This window comes from Anthonomus grandis, chromosome 1, assembly GCF_022605725.1.
Source record: "Anthonomus grandis grandis chromosome 1, icAntGran1.3, whole genome shotgun sequence".
In the NCBI taxonomy this organism is placed as follows: Eukaryota; Metazoa; Arthropoda; class Insecta; order Coleoptera; family Curculionidae; genus Anthonomus; species Anthonomus grandis.
Genome location: NC_065546.1, coordinates 57684338 through 57699354, shown reverse-complemented (window position 1 = coordinate 57699354; position 15017 = coordinate 57684338). Strand labels below are relative to the sequence as shown.

The 15017-nt window shown below is 30.5% G+C and overlaps 1 protein-coding gene and 1 long non-coding RNA gene across 3 annotated transcripts in view; one reads left to right on the top strand and one right to left on the bottom strand.

Annotated features, from left to right (window-relative positions):
- LOC126734466 (potassium voltage-gated channel protein Shaw-like) overlaps positions 1-15017 on the top strand; it is a 106903-nt gene that overhangs the window by 19941 nt on the left and 71945 nt on the right. The gene's annotated exons all lie outside the window — the stretch shown is intronic.
- LOC126734478 (uncharacterized) lies at positions 2477-3524 on the bottom strand. The gene is made up of 2 exons (XR_007660068.1): positions 3390-3524; positions 2477-2794 (listed from the first exon to the last, which is right to left on the bottom strand). It is a non-coding gene; the product is annotated as an uncharacterized LOC126734478 (long non-coding RNA).

Genomic DNA, 15017 nt, shown 5'->3' with positions numbered 1-15017 from the left:
TCGAGATCACTTTTGTGTATTTTTTAGTCTTAGAATTAAATCTACTTTCCGCTCCCAAAATTTAGATTAAGAGGTGTAAAATCTCTCTATTGACTAATTTTGGCATGCACTAATAATAACTTACCTTTATTGGCAAACGAAGAACTGCTAGTAGAAACACAATAATTGCACAAATAATACAAACTCCAGAAAATATAATATGAACAAAACACTCACCCTGTGTCGTTTCTTTGACGATTTGCTTACTTATAGTTATGATGCAATGCGTCAGCATCGTAAACATCCTCTTTACCCAAATTTTCTTAGACCAATCAAAGCGAAGGGTTTATGTTTGTAAAGCGTAGTGTTTTATATACGTGTAAAAGACGTTTAATGTTGTCGTTATTTAAACGCATTAAAAAAACGTTATTATAACAGTAATAATATAATACCCATGGTCATTTCGATACAATGCAAATAATTTCTACTAAAGTTTTGTTTTGTTTATATCTTTTTAGGCAAATATCTATTTTTTAAATTTTTTTCGACAATTTGTTATGCAATGGATAGTAAAAATTTTCTTTATTCCAATTTTCTAGAGTATCTGTTTTTAAAGCGTAGTTTTTTTTATTCGTGTAAAAGACGTTTAATTTGGTTGTTATTTAAACTGATGAAATAAGGTTATTTTTTAGTGTCTTTTATACATGTAAAAGACATTCAAATTGGCTGTTATTTAAACCAATAAAATAACGTTATTTTAACAGTATATAATATCCATGGTTATTCAGATAGGTTACAATGCAAATAAATACTCTTTCATTCGTTTGTTTACAAATTTTTAAGCAAATAAAATAATTTTTAGATTTTTTTAATATTCATTTAAAACTTTATTGCACTTAAAGAATGTTCAGCTTTGCAGGCAGCTTAGAATTTAAAGTAGAATTGATAGGTAATATATATGATTTAGCATTATTAACATCTTTATTAACACATTTTTTTCGTCGAACTTTATCTACATATTATTTAAACGCAATTTATAGTCACCAAAAAAGAAGAAACATAAGTACCAAGATAATATAATGAATTTCCTATTTTATAATAATGTTTATAGAATAAATAATATCTCAATTAATAAAATTCTTTAACGTTTAAAAAACATTTAAGATGATAGAAGAAATAAAGTAATAAAAATCTGTTATTAAAACGTTATAAAAATATTAAATTTTATTTTGGTGTGAATTCAACGCCCTTTTAACGTTAACTTATACCGTTTTATTTTACACCAAAATTCAATGGTTAAACTTTCAACCTAAAATGTCCTAATACCAATTATCAACGTATGACACGTTGAAAAAATGTTAAATAAACGTGTATGTGTTTACTGGGTAGAAATGCGAGAAATTAGAAAATCAACAGAAACGGTAATTGAGCATTACCAATCAATCCGATCCCGGATGCTATGCACAATATTTAAACTTCATTGAACCAGCATCAAGTAACTCACACACAATATTTTTATTGACGATCCGAGAGAAAAAAAAACACAAAAGCTTCTCCCATTCCTGTCTCCGGTCCATTAGGCCGTGATAATGTCCGGCCGCTTTTATTAGTGTAGCCCTAAGTGCACGTGCCTTTGACACTTAATACGATTATGACAATGAACGGTAATACAAGGACAAAATGAATAGAAAAAAAACGAGTTTGACGCATTTTCATTACTGCCGCGCAGTGAATGAAACTGTCGTGATGCGACGACGGTGCTTTTTATTTAATGAAAATTTAATGAGAGCATCGTTACTAATTAGGAAGCTTCGAAGTTGGTTTTTATGTTGCTTCTATTGGACTTTTGTATTTTCCTTTGGTTGCCGGTTATAAAAGAGAAAACTTACCTATAATTTCTATGCTTACACACAGAAAAATCTCGATGGATTTTTTCACATTTCGTTGTGTAAAAAAAAATGTTTAATTTTAATACACAATTGTTAGATAATATCTCACAGTCCTGTATAAAAATTCTCAGGCATTTTGTATAATTTTTAATGTGTATAATTTATACAATTATTGCATATTAAATTAATACACCATAAGTGGATATTAATAATGTGTATATATATTCCACATTTTTTTTTTAATCCAATGCAGTTTGGTAAAAAATCTAATAACCAAGTATATTTTTACTACAATTTTTAATTAATTTTTTATTCTGGCTTGTGTTGATTTTATTTACAATTGTGTAGAATAATAAAGATTCTTGCTACTAGCCCTTCACAATTATTGAATTTTAAAACATGTATTGTGTAGTTATAATACACAATTGTTTAAGAAGGGGGACGCGCCCGACCCCCTTGCCTTTGCCGCTAGAACTTCGTTGTTAGCGTCAATGTTGCCAGATTCAATATTAAACAGTTGTAAAGGTATGCATCAAAATTTGCAGTCGATTTAAAGTTGTTAATTGAAAATGATTTAATAGGATATTTAAAAATAAGCCCAATCAACATAAGTTCTAATTTTATTTATTTAAATAATATCGTGATAATAACACGCGCAAGGAAAAAGGAAACGTAATTTTTTTAATTGGCGGTGTAATCTTTAAGATACATTTGATTTGGCAGCATTGCTATAGTTCCCAGTGTCACAGGTGTTCAATTGTTCATTCTTCAGTCCTTCAATCAACCGGCCGGCATTAATTTGTTTTAAGGTTTTTTCGTTTCGTTAAGTGTTAAAATTGCATAAGAACAAAATGGATATATTCGTTGAAGATAAACTTAAGGAGTGGGGTTTATTGGACCAACTCCAGGAGCATATTATTATGTACCTGTAAATAAAACCCTTAGCTTAAAACTGTATGTTGTTAATATGTATGTCATACTTGTTAACAATTTTTTTAATATAAGGTGTTGAAAATGGCACTTTTTATGACTTTAAAAGGGATCTAAAGCTAATTCTGTTATGAAGAAAAAAACAATTTCAATTTTTCATTTCGTGTTTTTAATTTAAATCTAAGGTTTTTTTCTATTTTTAACAGAATTAACTCTAAAGCCTCCTTAAGTTCTGAAAAGTGCAATTTTCAACACCATGTGTTAAAAAAAATTGATAGCAGTAAATGATTGTTGTTTTGTTAACAATTACCCGCCTGATATACTGTAGATGTTAAGTAACTACATACATATATATGTACAGGGTATTTTTTTATATAAGTTGATTTTTTTTAAATAAAATACTATATATATTTTCTGCCAAATCGCAAGACCTTTTTTCCTTGATTTTAAAAAGGTATAGGTTATTTAAGTTTAAAATTTTTATAAATTAAAATCGTGATCGCCGATCATGGAGTGCCGAGACGTTCCGCATACTTCAACGTGACATATTAATTGTTATTATATCGATTTAATTTAAATTAAAGTTCTTACCTTGGAAAATCACGACTAATTTAAATAATTTAACTTAATTTTAATTGACTTCACTTTAACTAATTTAATTAAAGTTTCTTTTAAAGTTTTCTAAAAACTACTTTAAGTTTTTCCTTATTAATAACCCATTTCCTTATGAGTTGGGTTGGTCTAAATTAAAACGACATATGTGTCACGTTGACGTATGCAGAACGTCTCGGCACTCCATGATCAACTTGGCGAACACGATTTTAATTTATAAAAATTTTAAACATGAATAATTTAAAAACAGCCCTTCCAAATATAAACAACCTATATATTTTTGAAATCAGGGAAAAAAAGGTCTTTAGATCTAGCAGAAAATATATAGGGCGTTTTATTTAATAAAATTAACTTATTGCTATTGTTTTATTAACTTTGCAATGCGTTTTTGTTTTTTTTTACAAATCTAAAAGATAATACGGAAAAAAGTATGCAACTTTTGTATAAAAAGTTTTTCTCTATATCGCTTACATTACCCCTGTTTATGGGCACGCAAATATAAAAAATGACCCTGTACATAAATGTATGTGTTTATTTAGCCTTATTTAAAATTTTGTTTTTACAACTAAGAATTTCCATTTTAAGTTCCTATTTGCATTCCTAATGTGTATTTGTAATACTACTACTAAAGTTTTTTTGTTTTGTTGTGCAGGTTATGTGTACTTTTTTAAAAGGTCTATTTAAATAAAAAAATGTTTTTTTAAAACAATTAAATATTTTTTACCCTACCTATGCAACTAAAATTTTTATAAAACATAAATGTTAGAGTGCTTGGGAAAAACAGTCAATATGGAAAAAAAGTCATAATTTGCTCAAAATTAAATAAGTAAATTAAGTAACACGATGGGAAAAAGTGCGGCCTAACGTTTGATAAAAAGAAAATAAGTCAAATTAGGAAAATACATATTCAATCTGTATTTTTCTAATATGACTACTTTTCTTACCAAACGTTGGGCCTCACTTATTTCCCAATTTTTACAAGACTTATTTTATTTTAATCAAATTATGGCTTATCCTGTTTTTCCCAGGCGCCCTAAAATTTATTATTACACAGATTTATGACGAAATTCTCTAAAATGTATTTTAAATTTTTAAACAATTTCTTTATTTTTTTTATACAAATATATTGATTATTTTAAAATTTGTATGAATATAAATACAAAATATTGTAATAAAAAAACTCCAGTTCTTATGTTAATTTGATATACAAACCTAAAATAAGTAACCTACACTAAATTTAATTTTATAAAACAATATATAGTATTATTATACACAATTTCTAATAAAATTTTATAGTTGAAATTAAAGAAAATAAAATATATTGTTAAAACAACGTGTGTATTTAAAATGCACAAATTGTGTTTTTTTTCCTGTACATACCATGTTAAAAAAAACACTAAGAGTTTGCTTATTTACTGAACAATTATATTAAATAAATATAAAATATTGTGGAATTTAAGTACACAAATAGTGTATTATATATACAATAAAGCAAATCAAATTGATACACAATTTGTTGATTATAGAACCACAGTTGTTTAAACACAATAGCATAGAGAAATTCTACACAAATTAATTCTGTACCATTTCCAGAATCAAATTGTATGTAAAATCTATACAATTGTTGAATTTTAATTCACCTATTTTTAAGAGTGTAAGATTTAAACTGACATAAAGTTGGTTACGTGTTGTTTCGTTTTAAAGGCGGATTCTTTGGTAATGGCGCTGATATTAAAGGCATAAACGTCGGGTATTTTAATACGACGTATTTTATGATGTATTTTACTATGACGTAAAATGTATGTTGTACAGGGTGGCCAACTAAGAATGCGAGATTCTGTATTTTGGAACGTACTCATCGCTTGATGCTTGCGGTAAAAATATTATTACTAAAATTTAAAGTAGATGATAATCTGAAACTTTTTTATTCGACAGTTTTTGTTGTATCTCTAAGTGGTGGGTGGGTATTCAAACATTTTCGTAAAAATAAAACACCCTGTATTGGGAAAGAAGAAATGGCTTAGTCGACTTGAACACAATTATGTTCTTTAAAAAGAAACATTCTTGGGCTTTAAGTGTTTTAGTATTCGAAGTTTTGTTAGTTTCATATGTCGCCGCCGGAGGGCTTTGTTGACATACCTTCAGAAATGGTAAATTTCCTCAAAAAAATTAAATGCATCCTTAGTCAACATTAAAAGTCTAGAATTAGTAAACAACAACTTTGTTTGAGTTCAACATGTGCACAGGGGCAAGGGCAGATAAGTGACGATATATCTATCATATTGAAATAAAATTAATAGGAAATGGTGACGTTTAGTCCATTTTTTGACCATAAAATCCAACAATCTTGGAAAATTGAAACTCAACTGGATCTCAATTTAATTTTTTTATGCAATATTCTAAAAAGCCCAATCTTAAATCACATTTTAAAAAAAACAGCATTTTTCTTATGATTTTCTCAAAATAATCCCCCGTGTAGCCTTTAGAAAGCGGCACTGAAAAAAAAACACATAGAGACACCGAGTGAGGAGTATTCGGGAGTCAACAGCCATGAAATATTTAGATTCAATTTCTCACTGTAGCAGATTCAGTGCCCGGTCGGTTTATACCCTCCGGATTTCGCTCGGAGGAAGGTTTTAACGTTCAGAGAAAATTTAACACAGTGAAAAACCTTTTTATACGAACGGATTTTTCAAGTCGTATATTAAGTTGAGATTAAATATTTTACAAATAAAATGTGTTTTATTCTCGAGAGTTCTGGGGCATTTGATATAAATAAAGTAAGGAATAAGAGCTGGATGTATCGTGCAAACGAGCCTGTCTCTCTGATGCAATTTCGCAATACAAGGATGTGTTATGTAATAAAATGGAAATATCAGTAGCGTGTAGCGTTTTATTTTACTATTTCTTATGTTCGCTAACGCTCCATTGATATTTCATTAATTTCAATAATTATATTAATAATTTCAGTCAACTTCTTTTATCGATATTTCTTTAAATTCACACTGTCAATGACACATTACTACTGTAACGCATCACTCTCCTGGTTTTATTATTCATGCTTTCTGTTGACGGTCCGTCACTCTTCTGGTTGGTCTTGATTGATGTTTTCTCTGATTGGATTGACATTGACAGCTCAGGCGAGAGGTGGGGTCCTAACTTATTTAGTCGGACTTGTTCCCGTGTCGCAGGTAGAAGCGCACGTAAAAGGCCAGTTTTTTATTTCCGAAATTTGTGAAGCAGGAAGTGGCCAATATGGTTTATAATTTATAGTCCTTAACCTTGTTCCTTTAGGGAACTGTTTATTTCATAATTCTGGTGTAGGATGCCCGAGATTTTGATGGATAGATAATGAAACTTAGCAAGGTGAGTGTCACATTTTGAACGCCATTCATTTTTATCGACAGTGAATACAATGGCAACCGTTGTTTTAGGGTTTTACTTTTCCGTTTTCCTCTTTATTCTTCTTCAATTGTTAATGGCTGCAGGATTTTGATTTCCCCGGGAATTTGCTGTAAGCTGTGGAGCTGGAGCCAGAGTTAGAGCTAGTATTAGAGATTCCCAGTCCAGATAGCTAAGCTACAAATGGCATACATTCACAGCCTCGATTCTGAAGGCCAGCCGTTCATTTCTTGGAGGAATATACAGGCCAGTCTATTCCATTTATTTAAATATTACTAACCATAGATTTGTCTCACTTATTTACATTTTTATTAATATATCTTTAAAATCAATTTATTGCTACAAATATTTAATCAACATCATAATTTAATATGTCAATTTCTTATCTATAATTTTAGTTATTTTTTGTTCAGTATTTTTCAGTACCTTTTTTGGTGGTTAAGTAGATATAAATCGGTTAAGGCTGATATTCCTTAGGTAAAAAGGTTCATGAACTTTCCCCTGCGTAATACAAATATATACTAAAAACTTTAATAATTGCAATTTATTTTTCAAGTGCTGAAATCTACCTAGTAGCTTAATCATAATTTAAATGTTACTTTTGACAAACCTATTTTATTTAATCATATCAACATTATTCATATTTTAATTCCTAATAAATTATTAACTTTTAGCAGATTAGAACATGAGGTGTGTACATATCTTTGATGTAAATATAATTTGGTTGTATTATTAAGGAATTTTTTTTTTGCCTCTTTAAATCTACTTTATCCAGGGTCATTTAATTGTTAATTGAAACCTATATACCAATTCTTTTTCTTAGTTTTCTTTCATTCAAAAAAAAAAAACTAAGTGGCGCCCTCTTATCAAATTAAGATCAAATCAAATGTCAGTGTTTTTTTTTTTTATGGTAAACACAAGCACAAGAGGAAAGTCCTATGTCACTCTTAAAGTGGTGCTTGCGCAAAGATATTGGGCATTTAACTTAAATCGCTGCAGGTTGTATGCGTCGGGAAATATGTGAGGTGGAAGCCCGTTCTACAAAGAAGATGTTCTCCAAATGAATGAGTCCCGATACAGCGACGTCCTTGGGGTAGGCAGGTGGATTCGATGTTGATGAGCCGCAACTGCTAGACGCGTCCTTCTTGCCGGAACAGCCCTAGGTGGAATCAGGCCTGCCAGCTTAGAGGAGCACTTACCGTGATAATAACGATAGAATAAACAGAGATCAGCCATCTTTCTCCTGTGCTCCAGACTATCGAGACTCTTTGTCAGTTTTGGTTTGTCGATAAGACGAATAGCTCTCTTCTGTATAGAATCTAGCAGCTTTAAACTATGCTTGGGTGCAGAGCTCCAGACATGTGAACAATACTCGAGGGAAGGGCGTATTTGAGCCTTATAAAGAGTCGGCAGCTGTTCTGGTGTATACAGTTTTTTCGTTTTGAAAAGAACTCCGAGTTTTTTGGAAGCTTCCCTGGCGATCTCGGCAACGTGGTCATGCCAGGACACACTGTTGGTGACCTCGACTCCTAGAAGATGTAAAGATGATTTTATTGCCCATTTTTTCCCTGCCATAACCAGCTCCGGGCCACCAAGGTTAGTCTTCATCGTAAATACTGCAGCCTGCGTTTTTTTAGCGTTAAAATTGACCAAATTGTTATCGCCCCACTCCAAGATTGTTCTAATATCGTTGTTGGTTGAAGCTACTTGTTGCTGCCTAAGATTCTGAGAACTTGCGGCTGTCATTGGTTTGGCGGACTTAAATGTGGAAATAAGTGTGCTATCGTCCGCAAAGCTGTAGATTGGATTGACAGTGGTTCCTAGCAAATCGTTGATATAAACCAAGAAAAGGGTGGGGAATAGAATGCATCCTTGAGGGACTCCAGCGTTAATGTTAAATTTGTCGGAGAGGTATCCATCGACGGCTACTTGGATTGTTCGTTGTTCAAGAAAACTTTTGATCCAATTCAATAATGAGTCTTGTATGCCGATTGAGGAGAACTTGGTTAGTAGTCCCTCATGCCACACTCTGTCAAATGCCTTGGATGTGTCAAGAGCGACTGAGCGGGACTCGCCGTGCTTCTCCATGGCCTCCGTCCACAAATGTGTGACGTAAGCCAGAAGATCGCCGGTGGATCTCAGCTTTCGAAAGCCGTATTGATGATCGCTGATTAGTCCAGATGATTCCAGATATCTTACCAGTTGTTGGTTGACTGCTTTCTCCATAATCTTCGATATTACTATTATTTTTCAAAAGCTACTATTAAAGTAATTAAGGAAAAAAATTAATTTCACAAAAAATGGAAAATATATAAAAACCCATCTGATCTAAACATATTTAAACTCTTAAGAAGTCGATCTAAGGGGCTAATAAAACGTGATTTTAATAATTATATATCCTTTTTAGAGGACGAAATATCAACAAATAATAAAATTTTCTGGAAACTTGTATCTGTTAAGAGGGGAAATTCTGGCTTACCTTCAGTTATGAAATATAATAATACTGAAGCCTCCACCTCAAAAGAAATTAGCGATTTATTCTCAGAGTATTTTAAATCAGTTTTTGTATAGTAATCACCATAACAGTAACATGACACATGATAATCTAGGTTTAATTCAATTTCAACTGGATGAGGTTGTAGCAGGAATTAATGATCTGCATCCTAAAAAGGGTGCAGGCCCTGATGGCATACCTTCGTTATTTGTCAAAAATTGTTCTAAACTCTCATATCCTTTATATAAATTATATAATCAATCGCTTTTACAAGGTCAATTTCCGGATGCGTGGAAGGTTTCCAATGTAATTCCTATATTTAAGAACGGGCAAAAAAATATTATCTCCAACTACCGTCCAATAAGTAAGCTCAGTATATTTGCAAAATTATTTGAAAAACTTTTATATACATATTTTTTTAAGTTAGTGAAAAGACAATTAATTTTTGAACAACATGGGTTTTTTGCAAACCGTTCTATAGACAGCAATCTTCTCACCTATCTTGAATTTTTAAAGAAAAATATGGACAAACGTATTCAGGTTGACAGCGTCTACGGACTTCAGCAAGGCCTTCGATAAAATTAACATTTCAATTTTGCTAAAAAAACTAGCTCTGGTAGGGGTGGGTGGTTTTCTTTTAAAATGGGCTGAATCTTACCTCTCGAATCGAAGGTTCACAGTATGCATAAACGGCGTAAACTCCGAAATAGTTAATGTAACGTCGGCGGTGCCACAAGGATCTCATTTGGGCCCCCTTTTTTTCATAATATTTATAAATGATATATTTAAATGTTTTAAACACTCGGAGTTTTTGCTTTATGCAGATGATCTTAAATTCTTTAGACCTATAAAATCACACGAAGACTGCCAGCTCCTGCAGGAGGATATAGAAAGCCTTGTTGAATACTGTCGGATCAATTGCCTTTTTTTAAATATTGAAAAATGTCAGTTTATTTCATTTACTAAAAATAAATTAAAAATTCAATTTAATTATAATATAAATAATGTTGATCTTAAAAGGACCCAAGAGGTGAAGGATTTGGGAATCATTTTTGACGAGAAGTTACTTTTTGATAAACATATTAATACCTTAGTGTTAAGTGCGTATAAAATGTTAGGGTTTATTAATAGGCAGGCTAAAATTTTGAAATCCTCTAGATCCTATATTTTTTTGTATTATGCATTTGTTTATAGCAAGCTTAATTTTGGGTGTGTTGTTTGGAATCCGATTTACTCAATTTATAAAAATAGATTGGAATCTGTGCAGAACAAATTTTTAAAGTGTCTTTATTATAGGGATAATTTAAATATTGTTACTAATGACTTAGGTGATATAAGAAAACATTTTGGTATACTTACTCTTGACAACAGAAGAAAAATTTCAGACCTTTTATTTTTGCATAAACTGTTGAATAATAGAGTGGATTGTCCTTGTTTGATGCAGGGGTTGAGATTTAATATTCCATCACGGCAATTAAGACTTAGTGATCTTTTTAATTTACCTTTCAGAAATACTAACAGTTGTCAGTCATCTCCACTGTGCAGAATGATGAGATTATCAAATTTTTTAAATAACATAGATCTCTTTTTTGAAACCCAAAAAAACCTGAGAGGTATATTGAAGAGAGAGCTACTATAATTCGTATCCCAGACTTTGTGTTTTTTGTGTAAGAATTAGTATTTAAAAATTAGTATTTAAAATTTAATAGTCCTTTTCCGGTTTCGCAATTCTTAAGGGTATTTAACTTTAGTGTCTGCAAGTTTATATTGTTTCTATATTTATAAGTGGATACTATAGTGGGTTTACCTGTTTGTATCCTTAAGAAAATAAATAAATAAATAAATAAATAAATTACTGGAACTAGTGCAATCGGGCGGTAATTGGAGGGCATTGTCTTCTTACCCTTTTTGGGTACAGCTTGCACTCGAACAGTTTTCCAGCTTGTTGGAAATTGGCACTGCTTATACGATACCGTGAACAGTCTACATAAGGGAGGAGTCAATTCGTCTGCACAACGTTTTAGTATTAGGGTTGGAATTCCATCGGGTCCAGAAGCTTTGTTGGTGTCTACGCTTTTAAGAATTTTATTTATAATTCGTTGGGGAAACGAAATTTCTCCCATCGATGAATTCACCCATGGCAAATATGGCGGTGTTTTGCCTTGCGAGTGCAGAGTAGAATTGAACGCGAAGAGTTTACCCAGTAGGTTGGCTTTTTCCCTTGCTGTTACCGCGATAGAACCATCATCATGCTGTTAGAGGTGGCAAGGCCGATTTAGCAAAACCTTGACTAACGGCTTTCGATACCGACCAGAAAGATCTTGTTCCATTTGGGCAGTTTAGCAGTTTGCTTTTGATCCTGTTGTTGTGACTCTCTTTGCATTCATCAATAATTCGCTTGCAGCTATTTCTGAAGGCTAAAAAGTTTCTCCGATTTTCGATAGAAGGATGTTGACGCCATTTGCGATATGCTGCGTTTTTAGTGTTTACTGCCTTTTTGCAATTCAGGTTGAACCATTGCTTGTTGTTAGATCTGCATTTAGTAGAAAAAGGGATATAAGCTTCCATTCGTTAGCCAGGCGTTCCAGGCGTTAGCAAATAAGATTTCATATTGTAACCCACATCCCCTAAAATAAATGATTACAATTTAACATAAAACCTCGGTAGATCAACTTATCAGAAACAAATAAAAACTAAACTTTTAAGTCATTTTAAATTCTAGATAAAGCATTAAAAACAAAATATAAATTTAAATTCTTTGCAATGCAAAAATCATCTCTACTTGTATGCCTATCTTAAATATTCACCCTGTTGACTATTAACTATAGTCATATTATAATAAATATAGCAATACATAGTTTTACCTCATAAAATAGAATTTGCAAATTTGTTTTCTTCAAAATCTTGTTTAATCCTACTATTATTAAAGATTGTAGCGTCATGTGATGATCCTGGCCATCTGGCATTTAATCTATTAATTATTTATTACTAGGAGACTGAATTCGAACATGTGTGCAATCAATAGCTCTGGGGAATCTTGCTTTCTAAAAAAACTTTAAATGGCATTCATTGAATTCATGGGGAAGGTCAGGGATTTTAATAAACGTAGGGTATAATCTAGCTAGAGATCTTCCAACTCGAACAATTATGCGAGACACAGTCGAAACATGTACTTCACCAAAGTCTCCAATACATGAGAGGTGGGTTCCAGTTGCCAGAAATCTTAAGAATATGAGCAGTTGATTGATTGGAGCTGCGCTATTAATCCTAAAAGAAGTACTTAAAGGTAGGGTAGATTTTACTTATTTCACAACATGGAGGGAAAAAGGGAATATACTTATCAAAAATGTTATGTAAATAGTCTTTGCTTTTTCCTATATTTATTTTATGTTTCATTTATATTTTTATTAAATTTATTTTCATTGAAAGGTTTAGTTTTTGTTAATAAGTATCGTAATGTGTTTTGTGATTTAAAAATAGTTCTTATATTAAATTTTTTAGCAATTCTTTTTATCTTATCAGAAAAACCTGGAATAAATGGTAAAATAAGATTTGTCGTAAAAAGTGGTTCATTCAATTTTATACGTGGATTATCAAACTCTTTAAAGCAATTTTCTAAAAATTCTTTGGGATAATTATTTTGAATTAAGATATTTTTAATAAAATCTTTTTCAGTTGTTAAATATTAATTATTACAAATAATGTGTGCACGTACATATAAACTTTTTACCACTCCTTTCTTTACCATTATTGGATGATTAGAATTAAAATTAAGATATCTATTAGTATGAGTTGGTTTACGATAAATTCTAGTTTCAAAATTTTGTAAATCCTTTTTAATTAAAATATCAAGAAAAGGAAGCTGACCATCAGCCTCCTTTTCAAGAGTAAATTTTATAGTAGATTCTTTTGAGTTAATGTAATTTAAAAAATTCATAAGATCTATTTCGTTATGGTGATATATTGAAAAAATATCATCAATATATCGCCACCATATTTTAGGCTTTTTATCAAATGTATTAATAATTTCAGATTCAAAATTTTCCATAAATATATTACTTAAAATTGGTGAAAGAGGAGAACCCATAGCCATACCAAAGTTTTGTTGATAAAATTCATTATTGTATTGAAAATAAGTAGTTTTTACACAATAGGTTAAAAGTTCTAAAATTGTATTAACGCTTAGTGTTGTACGTTCTGCCAAATTATTATCATTCTCTAATTTATTTTTAATAATATTTAAAGTTTTGTCAACAGGAACATTAGTAAAAAGACTTACAACATCAAAACTTACCAATAGATCATGAGGGTTAAAAGAAATTGTAGAAAGTTTTTCTAAAAAGTGTTGAGAATTTTTAATGTAAGAATCAGAATTATTAGTGTATGGAGTTAAGATATTTAAAAGTTATTTTGCAAGAGGATGAGTAGGTAAATTTATGCTACTAACTATAGGTCTTAAAGGAACATTTATTTTGTGTATTTTTGGTAAACCATAAAAATGTGGTGATTTACTATTATGTGGAGTTAATTTAAATCTATCAATATTAGAAAATTGCTTTTTAAGTAAATTATAAATTTGTCTTTCAATTTTTTCTGTAGGATCTTTAGATAATTTAGAATAATTGCCATCATTAATTATTAAATTTAATTTATTTTCATAAGTGTTAATATTTAAAAGAACAGTAGCATTACCTTTATCGGCTGGAAGTATTTTAATATTATTATCGGTTTTAAGTGTCTTTAAAGCTTTTAATTCTAAAGAGTTTAGATTTTGTTTAATTTTAATTGGTTTTTCAATTTCTATCTTTGCCCTAATTCTAATTTCATCTTGTTGATCCCTTGGTAAGTCTTTCGTTGCGTTTTCTATAGCTGAAATGATATTTAATTTTGGCAGAATTTTTGGAGTAATTGAGTAATTAAGACCTTTAGAAAGAACAAGTTTTTCTGTATCAGATAAAACTCTATCTGACAAATTAATAACAGTTTTATTTATAAAATCATTATTATTTGTGTTTAAAAGTTCTTGATTTATATTTTCATTATAAAGTAGATTTATTTTATTTATGTGAATTTGTTTTTGTTTTTGAAAATTATTTAAATAACTATTATTTATACAGAAACATATATGATTGAAATCATTTTGATTAACTAAATTAAATAAGTTATTTTTTAATTTTTTTATTTTGCTCTACCTCGTATAGTTAAGGCGCTATCTTAGCCGTACACCTTGTTGGCACACCCTATATTTATATATATTATATCCAGACTTCTGTCTCTTACGTATCTGAAACCCCATCCAGACTTCATACTTAAAAAAGTTTTATTGCACTATTTAATAGGAACAATAAAGAGAACTTCACGTTTCCAGAACGTAAAACTTTAACTTTAACGACGCCTTTAATATATCATCTCCCTTGTTAAGACGATTCTTTTATTTATTTTCCTGTCTGGGGTTTATAAAAGATAAATCTTAAATAATAATAACAAATTTATTTCCGACCGTATTTTACTCCAGATTCCGGTCACGTAAAGTAATCAGACAACGTTTCCCTCGGCCCTATGGAAATATGAAATAACGCATCCAGAAATCTCATATTTATCCATTTATATATCACGAAACCGATAAATGAAAAGGATTTCTTTTGTTCAGATGATATTTCGCCATTGTTAACCCGTACAAAGGAAATAAACACAAGTTAAATATGAGGGCG